This window comes from Piliocolobus tephrosceles, chromosome 2 (genome assembly GCF_002776525.5).
Source record: "Piliocolobus tephrosceles isolate RC106 chromosome 2, ASM277652v3, whole genome shotgun sequence".
Lineage (NCBI taxonomy): Eukaryota > Metazoa > Chordata > Mammalia > Primates > Cercopithecidae > Piliocolobus > Piliocolobus tephrosceles.
This window is the reverse complement of record NC_045435.1, coordinates 2,231,011-2,243,112: the sequence shown is the minus strand read 5'-3', so window position 1 is coordinate 2,243,112 and position 12,102 is coordinate 2,231,011.

Here is a 12,102-nt window from a genome sequence, read left to right as displayed (position 1 = left end):
TCAGCATTAACCCACAAGTCCACAGTCCAAAGTCTCATCCTAGACAAGCCAAGTCCCTTCCACCCATGAGCCTGTAAAATCAAAAGCAAGTTAGCTACTTCCTAGATACAATGAGGGTACAGGCATTAGGTAAATACAGCCATTCTAAATGGGAGAAATTGGTCAAAATGAAGGGGCTACAGGCCCCATGCAAGTCCAAAATACAGTGGGGCAGTCAAATCTGAAAGCTCAAAAATTATCTGCTTTAACTCCATGTTTCACATCTAGGTCATGCTGATGCAAGAGGTGGGTTCACATGGTCTTGGGCAGCTCTGCTCCTGTGGCTTTGCAGAATACAGCCTCCTTCCTGGCTGCTTTCATGGGCTGGAATTGAGTGTCTGCAGCTTTTCCAGGCACACAGTGCAAGCTGTCAATGGATCTATCATTCTGGGGTCTGGAGGACAGTGGCCCTCTTCTCACAGCTCCACTAGGCAGTGCCCCAGTAGGGACTCTATGTGGGGACTCCAACCCCACATTTCCTTTCTGCAATGCCCTAGCAGAGGTTCTCCATGAGAGCCCCACCTATGCAGCAAACTTCTGCCTGGACAACCAGGTGTTTCTGTACATCCTCTGAAATCTAGGTTGAGGTTCCCAAACCCCAATTGTTGACTTCTGCGCACTCGCAGGCCAGGCTCAACACCACGTGGAAGCTGCTGAGGGTTGGGGGCTTGCACCCTTTACAGCCACAGTCTGAGGTATACCTTGACTCCTCTTAGCCACGACTGGAGTGGCTGGGATGCAGGGCACCAAGTCCTTAGGTTGCACACAGCAGGGAGGCCCTAGGCCCAGCTCATGAAATCATCTTTTCCTCCTGGGCCTCTGGCCTGTGATGGGAGGGGCTGCTGTGAAGATCTCTGATATGCCCTGGAGATATTTTCCCCATTGTCTTGGGGATTAACATTCTGCTTCTCATTACTTATGCAAAATTCTGCAGCCAGATTTAATTTCTCCTCAGAAAATGGAATTTTCTGGAATTGTCAGGTTTCAAATTTTCTAAACTTTTATGCTCTGCTTCCCTTATAAAACTGAATTCCTTTAGCAGCACCCAAGTCACTTCTCAAAGGCTTTGCTGCTTAGAAATTTCTTCCACCAGATGCCCTAAATCATCTCTCTCAAGTTCAAAGTTTCACAAATCTCTAGAGCAGGGGCAAAATGCCACCAGTCTCTTTGCTAAAACATAACAAGAGTCACCTTTGCTCCACTTCCCAAGAAGTTTCTCATCTCCATCTCAAGCCATTTCAGCCTGGATTTCATCATCCATGTCACTACCAACATTTTCGTCAAAGCCATTCAACAAGCCTCTAGGGAGGTTCAAACTTTCTCACCTTTTCTTGTCTTCTTCTGAGCCCTCCAAACTGTTCCAGCCTCTGCCTGTTTCCCAGTTCCAAAGTTGCTTCCACATTTTTGGATATCTTTTCAGCAGCACCCCACTACTAGTACCCATTTACTGTATTAGTCCATTTATATGCTGCTGATAATGACATACCTGAGACTGGGAAATTTTCAAAAAAAGAGGTTTATTGGACTTACAGGTTCACATGGCGGGGGAGGCCTCATAATTACGGTGGAAGGCAAAGAGAAGTAAGTTACATCTTACAGAGATGGCAGCAGGTAAAGAGAGAGAGAACTTGTGCAGGGGAATGCATCTTTTTGAAACCACTAAATCTCATCAGAATTATTCACTATCATGAGAACAACAGGGGAAACACATGCCCACGTGATTCAATAATCTCCCACCAGGTCCCTCCCATAACACATGAGAATTCAAGATGAGAAATTTAGGTGGGGACACAGCCAAATCATATCGTGTGTTTTGTAGTATTTTTATGCAAAGTGGGTCTTTGTTTTCTATATGAGGGGTAGATGATCTGGATTGTGGAATTCAATGTTTCTCTCAGGAATTTTAGGGTTATTACTGGTCGTGAACCATTTTTGATTAATTGATCGACTTAAAGGTCTTGGAACTCTAGGGTGTTATAATTTCAATATCTAAACAGGCAAAATTTTCATAACTTAGATTTTCAATGGACATTTATTGTCTCTCTAGAGTCTAGGTAGAGACAGGTATGCTATCCCTTCAACTTCCTGTGTTCATGCACAGGCTTTTCCCTAATCTGCCTTTTGCTGACATTTTAGCCCTTTGAGATTCTAGTTTTATATAGGAATCTCAGTTTTAGCTTTTACTTGGCAAGAGTCCACGGCCTACCTACTGTCCATGCAGGGCATGAGCTTTATGAAACAAGCTCTTCCATGATTCAGAACAATAATGAAAACTCGGGCAGCCACAACATATATTCTCATGTTTTTTATTCTAGTTTTTAGTTCATTATTTATTTCCTGCATCTCGAGATTTCCTTTTCTTTCTTGAATTACTTTTGTTTTATTGTCTTCAGCATCTCTACTTACTTTTAAGAGGAAATGTTTCAGTTTCATAGACAATAATCTGACCAGAAATTGTATATTATTTTTAAAAGACTCAAAAATGAAAATTGCTTCTCATATGAACATAATATAGATATGAGATTCAAAATGGTCACGGTTTCCTAACCCTTTCCTATCTTTAGAGTTATCTATTTAATTTAATTTTTGGCAGAATATATTTACTACATATTTTGATTAATAAAATATCTTACTGATGGTGTCAATCAGGGAAAGGTATTTTGTATTCAGTCCTTGAATGTCACTGTGCAAATTAAGGAGTTATAATTTAATTCCTGTATAAAACAGTGGATTGTAAACCTGGCTCTACATCAGAAACATTTTTAGAGCTTGGTGAGCATAATTTGAGGTTGTGATTGAGTAAATCTTGGGTGCAGCCATGTATAAATGGAATTAAGCCTTAATCCTACTTCAAATAACATGTCGTGAAGCCTTCATGTCCTAAAAATCTTGTGCCCCACCAAGTCTAAAATACTGCTAACCAATATCCCGTGAGTCATAGAATTTGAAAATAAAAAAAAGAGAGAGAAAAACAGAGAACTCTCATTTGAACAGTACACCTTTATTTAGGGTGTGCAAATCTGTGTTTTCTTTCCTGGTACCCTATGTGGTAAAGTGCCAGTTGACCCCATTTTGTTTTTGGAATGTGCAGAAATTTTAGATTTCTATCATTCTGATAATTAGAATTAAACATCCTGCTTATTTGTTTTATTAACTTCGCTTTGTTTTAAATGTAGATAGGATTAAGCTCAATATATACTTGCTGAGCTTTACTTTGTATCTCTTTCAGAAATATTGTCATTGCCACTCTAAACTTCTATATAGCACCTGAAATTTTATTCTCAATTTTCCATTAATCTTTCTTTCTCAATAATATTATACATTTCTTGGGGTCAACCATCCCCAAATAAGTACCCTTATCGTTTTACCACTGTGTCTAGTGTAGGCACTTAATACAAAGATACTCAATAAATGTCTAATTGATCTCATGGCCTTTATTTGACATGCATTTTCCACATAATTACCCACTCTCTACTCTTTTCCCAGTTTATTTATTCATCCTCTCACTGTACGCTCTCTCGAAACCATAGATATATGATAATCAAGAAGCTATTTCATGAATGTATCACCTGAATACCATAATTGTGGTCATGTCTATCTATAATATTCCTAGAAGCACTAAGAATTTCCCTGAGGACTGATATAATAACAGAAATCTACACTCATGAACACTATTTGACCTGGGCAGTAAAACCTAGTATTTTACTACCTACTATTGTACTTCAAATCTAATCTTGGGGGAAACACATTCATATTAACCCAGAGTACTTGCTCTGTTCATGACGGAGTAACTGGTATTTCGTCAACCCACTGGCCAATAGAAAACAACTAAGAGAAGAGGTAGGGTTGGGAGAGAGACAGTGTGTGTGTGTAATGAGACTGCAGAGCAACTAGGCAGGGGACCAGAGCTCAAACAACAACAAAGCGCATTAATTTAACTGGACTGAGGATGTAGACATCATGGCAGTCAGAAGTGTCAAATCCCACACAGAAAGCAGCCATAAAGAAGGGAGGATAAAATTTCAAATATAATTGCCCCTCATGGTATTGAGTCTTAAATGTCACAAACAGAGAAATTACAAAATCAGGAAGATGGCAGCAGTTGGAGTTTAAAGAGCTAAGGAGAAATTTTAGCATTATGCTGGGTCATGTAGATAATGTTCAAATTCTGTCCAATTAAAGGGGCCCAGTAAGCATTAGGAATTCTCTTGAAGCCCTGAAAGACCATGTCCTAGGATTAAGAGCAAAACCCAAATCGGCCAAAGACTGAAGCCATCCTTTAAAATTATAAGGAATCCATGTGAACCGAATACAACCTCAAAAACATTTTAATGGTTTTTGGAGAAATAAAATATCAAGAGCCTCCACAATTTTTTATAAAAAAAAAAGGCCAAGTTAAATAACTGAGTGTAGCAAGAGACATATGGATGATTCAGATATTTGTATTTTCAGAAAGGAATTTTAAAATGAATACAATTAATTTGTTCAAGAAAATATAGGATTGTATCTGTAGTTTCAAAAGATACCTAGAATCCATGAAAGCAATTCAAAGAAAAATTCAATTTTAAAATGGAAAAACATGTTTTAATTATTTGATAGCTGTAAAGAATGTGTAATCTCTAAATTATGAGAGTAACTATTCAGAGAATTATGAAAGACTGTATCATTAAAAAACTGAGAATGGTGGCTCACTCTTATAATCCCAGCACTTTGGGAGGCCAAGGAGGACAGATCACCTGAGGTCAGGAGTTCGAGACCAGCTACCCTATCTCTACTAAAAATACAAAAATTAGCTGGGGATGGTGGGGGGTGCCTGTAATCCCAGCTACTCGGGAGGCTGAGGCAGAAGAATCACTTGAACCCAGGGGGCAGAGGTTGCAGTGAGCCGAGATCATGCCATTGCACTCCAGCCTGGGTGACACGAGTGAAATTCAATCTTAAAAAAATAAAAAAAGAAAAAACTGATAATGGAGGAAAAAATGGAATAATAAAAAACGCTTGATTTATACAAAAGAAATCAAGGAAAAAAGAAACGCATGAATGAAAATAAATAGAAATATAATAGAATTAAACCCAAGTATTAATTAATTGGCATGTATCTGAACTAAATATTCTAATTAAAAGGCAAAGATAATCATGCTGGCTGATAAGGTAATTATCTATGTACATTATATATATGTTTTATATATATTTTATATGTATACACACAGACGAAATACACTTTAAATATGTGGAGAAAATAATTGAAAGTTAAGGCCGGGCGCCATGGCTCACGCCTGTAATCCCAGCACTTTGGGAGGCCGAGGCGGGCAGATCACGAGGTCAGGAGATCGAGACCATCCTGGCTAACACGGTGAAACCCCGTCTCTACTAAAAACACAACAAATTAGCCAGGTGAGGTGGCGGGCGCCTGTAGTCCCAGCTACTCAGGAGGCTGAGGCAGGAGAATGGCGTGAACCTGGGAGGCGGAGCTTGCGATGAGCCCAGATTGCGCCACTGTACTCCAGCCTGGATGACAGAGCGAGACTCCGCCTCAAAAAAAAAAACAACAACAAAAAAAGAAAGTTAAAATATTGAACAGTTGTACATGAATACATTAATAAAAAGAAAGTGAATATGGAGTTTTATTAATATAGAAAAAGCAAACTTTAAGAAAAAATATTTCTAGAGATAGCAAAGAATGTTTCATAATAATTATAGTAAACTCAATAGGAAATGAAATAGCCCAAATGTGTATATATCATATATCATAGTTTCAAAATATATAAATCAGGTGAAAACAAAAACGGGAAGAGAGAAAAGCATAATTAACTAGAGATTTTAACAGTCCATCAAAGGGTAAAGACATGTAAGACATGAAAAAAAAAAAAAAAAAAAAGAGGTCTAGTGCAGTGGCTCATGCCTGTACTCCCAGCACTTTGGGAGGCTGAAGCAGGAGGACTGCTTGAGCTCAGGCAGACGAGGCTGTAGTGAGTCATTGCACCACTGCACTCCAGCCTGGCAGACAGAGCAAGATCCTGTCTCAAAAGGGAAAAAAAAATGAACTAACTTGACTTAATTGGCACCAATTACATTTACTGAACATTGTGCTATATAGTCGCAGAACAGACTTTTTCCCAGTGCACATGGAATATTCACCAAAATAGACTATACATTGTCACAAAGCAAATCTCAAAAAATTTTAAAGGACTGAAATAATTCAGAGCATGTTTGTTTTTTTTTTTTTTTTTTTTTTGACTACATTAAAATTAAGCTGGCCAGGCACGGTGGCTCATGCCTGTAATCCCAGCACTTTGGGAGGCCAAAGTGGGTGGATCATGAGGTCAGGAGATCGAGACCATCCTAGCTAACATGGTGAAACCCTGTCTCTGCTAAAAATACAAAAAATTAACCGGGCGTGGTGACGGGCGCCTGTAGTCCCAGCTACTCGGGAGGCTGAGGCAGGAGAATGGCGTGAACTCGGGAGGCGGAGTTTGCAGTGAGCCGAGATTGCACCACTACACTCCAGCCTGGGCTACAGAGTGAGACTCCGTCTCCAAAAAAAAAAAAAAAATTAAGCTAGAAAAAGTAAAAGAAACTTAGAAAATTTCATTTGTTTGCAAATTAACCAATATATCTCCAGATGAGCACTACCATTCAAGAGAAATGAATGCATATGTTCCATGAAAGACATATATGAGAGCATTTGTAGCATTTAATACTCTTAAAAAGGAAATAGCCCAAATGCCCTTCATTGGGTGAATGAATAAACAAATTATGGTATATTCATACACACATAGCAATTAAAAAGAGCAAACTGCTACTACATGGAACCATTTGGATAGATTCTACAGAAACGTTATTGACTGAAATAATCCAGACACCAAAATATATATACTGTATAATTTCATTATTTAAGGTTCAAAGATGCGCAAAATTTCTCTCTCATGACAGAAGTCAAAAAACACTCCTAGAAGACAAGATGGTATTGATTGGGGAGGTACATGATGGAGTATTTGGGGTGTAGAAAAAACTGCAAAATCATCTTGTAGGACATAGTCATGCAAGTATGAGTGTGTGTTTCTGTGGGTGTATGTGTACAATTTACTGTAAGCATGTTATACTCTCTGTTATGAGCTGAACCGCGTCCCTTCAAAATTCATATGCTGAAGACCTAATCCCCAGTACCCCAGAATGTGATGGCATTTGGAAATGGGGCCTTGAAAGAGAAATTAAGGTTAAATGAAGACATATGGGTAGGTCCTAATCCAATCTGTAAAACTAAGTGGGCATAGTGGTACACGCCTGGAGTCCCAGCTACTTGGGAGGCTGAGGCCAGAGGATCACTTGAGCCCAGGAGGTCGAAACTGCAGCGAACTATGACTGTGACACTGCATTCCAGCCCAGAAAACAGAGCAGGACCTTATAACAAGGGGCATCTGGACACACAGAGAGACACAGAAGCATGCTTTAACAGGAAGAGGACCTGCTGATGAGGCAGCAAGAAAGCGGCCATTAGCAAGCCAAGGAGAGAGGCCTCAGGAGAAATGAAGGCTGCCAGTGACTTGACCTTGGATGTCCGTGCTCCAGAACTAGGAGAAAATACATTTCTGATGTTTAAGCCTCCTAGTCTGTGATATTTTCTTATGGTAACCCTGGTAAACCAACAGAACTCCCAAAATAGAAAACAGTAACTAATATTTTAAGAGCTTAACATACTCATTTAATCCTTTCTACCACCTTATGTAGTAAACGCAATAATCATCCCTCTTTTACAGAGAAGTAACTTGTCAAAGATCATAAAGGCATTCAGATGCAGTCCGCATGTAACTATATTGTTCGACTCTGAAGTCCCTATGTTAATTCCTAGGTTACATTCTTTACAGTTTCTTTTAGCAACTAGTTGGCTAGCAGAGGTCAATGGTTCTGCAGACATGGCCAGGAAAGTTTTTGGATATGAACACTAAGAAAAAGAAAACTCCAGAGCATGGCGCATTGTCAAAAGAGTAAGACTAAAAGGACCTCTAGCATAAAGGGTGTGGGTGAGGGTAGGTACCGGTAGAGCACTTATCCTCCGGGTAAAGTGTCAGCAATAGGGAAGATGTTGTTTGTGCTTCACACTCTAGCTAGTTATGAATGTTTCCCACTACAACGCCAGACCCTAAAGTCCTGCAGCAAGGACGACGTCTCATTTTCATTATCCTGTATGGTATGGGACACTGAAGAGACCACGAATGTGTGTTGAGTTAAATGGGAAGGACTGACAGATCTTTCAAAATGACCTTGTCCTACTTTACATTGTTTTCCTTAAAACTAGTCCCGCTCTCATCTTACACCTCTAATGGCGGAAAATAAATTGCAGTCTCACATACTAATTCCGAAGCTCTCTGTAAGTTTTATTTATTAATGCTAATCAAATATGCTAAATATGCCAAATGTGCCTGTTGCACATAAAATGTGATCCAGCAGTGGATTTTTGGTACCATATTTTCTCTGTCCCTTTAATAGCTTTATTCTCCTCCAGAGCGTTGTTTTATCTCCTGTGTCTTGCATTTTTCTGCTCCCTTTTGCTCTGTGCGGTTGTCTTCCTGTCTTTTTCTTCCATTTTCTCTGATTTACTCCCTTTTGAGGGGGCTGTCACTGGCTCAGCATCTAGTGATTGATAATAATGTCTTGTTCTCACACTGTAATTGCTGTGTCAAGACGGCAGGCGCAGTAGGCTGCCACGATTTTACCACTGACTAAAGAGCAGATTTGCTGCATGCTGATTAATTGGAGGGGTGCCTCAAATGAGGAAGTAACTCTCTCTCCCCAAATGCCTCCTTTCTTCATGTAAAGACAGAATCACTAACCATACACTAGAGCCCTCATCCGCAGTGGTCAAAGCAATATATCTTTCAATATATTATTAATTGGTTTTCAGGAATTTTCAAGATAATGCTCATTTAGTTTTCCCCCAAGTTCTTTTAAATAATTGCAAGCAGTACTTCTATTTTTCCTTACAGATAAGGAAACTAGGTCACAAAGACTTCAATTATCTTTCCTGTCCTCACTGTGAGGAGTCGTCAGTGATGACAGAAGTAGCATTGCAGGCTATTTTTCCTTTAAACTAATTTTCAGATTATACAGCCCCACCCCAAACACATGCAAACACAGAGTAAATCTAAAAACAAAGAGATAGCAATAATGTAAAATGATGTGTCTCTAATAACACGTCAGTAAAATTTGTCAATAAAGATTCTCAGTGTGAAGTGTTGCCGGGCTAATGCATACATTCCATTCCATTAGACAGTGAGTCCGTCAGAGAGAGATTTTTGAGTGAAGCAATTGCCTTCGCAGCACTCAACAGCGGATGCCTCACTTGTAAAAATGAAACATGGGATTGTAACTGGCATCATGTTTCACTTATAGTTTGAGCTAAAGTTTGAACATCCTTTGATATAATTTGAATTATTGGTAGGCAAACTATTTATATATGTATTTCTCACGTGTGTGTGTGTAAAGACAGAGAGAGAGAGAGAGAGAGAGAGAGTCTTGCTCTATTGCCTAGGCTGGAGTGCAGTGATGTGATCATAGCTCACTGCAGCCTCAAACTCCTCGGCTCAAGCCACTCTTCCACCTCAGGCTACCAAGCATCTGAGAATACAGGCATGTGCCTCCATGCAAGACTAATTTAAAATAAAAATTTTGTTTTTGAGACAGTGTCTTGTTATGGTGCCCAGGATGGTCTCAAACTCCTGGCCTTCTGCAATCCTCGTGCCTCAGCCTCCCAAGTAGCTGGGATTACAGATGCAACCACTGCAGCCAGCCAGATTATATATTTTAACATAAACTTCATTGTTTCTAACTATACATAAAAATATGAACAGGACCAGAATGTTGTATAGTCTTACCATGTGACAAGGAAGATAATAGTAGAATGAAATAATGGACTAATTACCTCTGAAGTTATGGGTAAACAATGTTGAGGCCAGAAACTCATTCTGAAGGCTTTTCCCATAGAGACAACCAAGTTTCTAGAACTTCCCTCTACGAAACCTGGATGAGTTGTAATTACATGTAGAAGCAGTATATTAAATGATGCTGGGGAACAACCATCGAAAGGGAGTTCTGGTTCCTAATCTTCGTAAAAAGTGTAATGAATTTAAGAATGCATACTTTAAAATGTGGAGAGCATCAGTTAAGTCATTTGAGGTCTTCTAAACTCACCTGTGGATTTTCACAACATGCTGAGGCATATATTAACTTTCTAGGTGAAGAGATTTGAGCATAAAGTAAAATCTGAGGACACCACAGTTTAACTGAGCTAAACACACAATTAACCACAGCACGGCTAGATCTAGTCTGTGAATTAGCATTTTCTCTTTAGTGTTTTATCAAATACCCTGGCCATCTTACTGAGGAAAATGGAGCTTGAATCTGATTTTAATCAACAGCGAAGGGTTTGAATACTTCTAAATTTTCCAGGTGGAATGAAAGTGTGTGATCTTTAAATGGAACTAAGGGCTCTTGTTGTCATCTTCAAGTTCAAGAGAGTTTAATTTTAGGGGTTAGTATCACAAAGGATTGACAAGTCACACACTGAAGTGGTAATGGTCCTTTGAGAAGAGAACAAGAACATTGGTCTTCTCAAGGTGCTAAAGTGATGATGAGAGGCTTAAGTGTCCTTATATGTCATTAATGTGAAAAGCAAAGTATGTTCAAGTTGAATTTGCAGTGTCCTTACCATGACAAGTTTATAGCCTCTTACAGATTAATAGCATGGCTGCCAAAATTGCCTCAGTGCCTACGCATTAAAGGTTCACAAATGAAACAGGTTTTTTTAAATTTAACCTCTGAGAATATTTATTTGTTCCCCTTCCCTATTTATTAGCTTTTTTACTGAATTTACTAATTAGAACACTTTTCTCTTGCTGAAAAATGGCAAGCGGTAAGGTAATTTTTCCTTTTCCCTTCGTAGTAAACAGTAAATTGATTTTAAAAAGAGGTACTTCCACACATTAAAAATGGCACTAGAAAGACACATAGTGCTAAGCCACTTTAGAATGCAGATTGCTTAAGTCATCTACACTTTCAAGTTGCTGATCTCTTTGCAAAATTCGCAGTGCATATGTAGTTCAGCTTCAACTACATGATTTTGCTTACTTTACAGGATAGTACTGACCAATAAGCAAATCATTTTTTTAAAAAACACCCCAACTAGTCAATAAGTAACACGTTTACATGTGTTAGTTATGTTTAACATGTATTAGTCAGTTCTCACACTAATAAAGACATACCTGAAACTGGGTATTCATAAAGGAAAGAGTTTTAATTGACACACAGTCCAGCATGGCTGGAGAGGCCTCAGGAAACTCACAATCATGGCATAAGGGGAAGCAAACACGTCCTCTTATACATGGCAGCAACAAAGAGAAGCGCCCAGAAAAAGGGGGAAAAGCCCCTTATAAAACCATCAGATCTCGTGAGACTTACTCATTATCACGAGAACAGCCTGAGGGTAACCGCCCCTGTGATTCAATTACCTCCCACTGGGCCCCTCTCACAACATGTGGGGAACATGAACTACATTTCAAGATGAGATTTGGGTGGGGAACAGTCAAATCATGTCAGCATGTACTTATCTTTCTGAGTGATACCTCTTGCAATATGTGATAATAGTAGGAGGTGAAAGTCACTTACTCATTTTTAATTCTCTGTCTTGCACACAGAAGGACTGCTTAGATCTTGCCTGATTGTTTTTAGGTCTATTTTTAATATCTAATGCATGAGGTGGGACTAATTGATATGATCATAATTCTAGCTCTTGTCAATTGTTGAGTGACTCAGGGAAAGTTATGTTCTCTGATTTATAAATTCTCTGTGCAAAGAGAAGGTATCAAGTGTAATGGACCTACTTTGCAAGAATTTTGAGAAATGCAACTTTGAAAATGAAATAGAAAACGTTCCCAAACTCAAAGTGCTATATAAATATTTAATTATGCTAGCACTGATTAAAATGCCCAGTAGAGATATATTAATCTTGTTTTAGACCATCTATTTTTTTTTTTTTTTGCAAGAAATTCCAGATAGACATTAAGCATC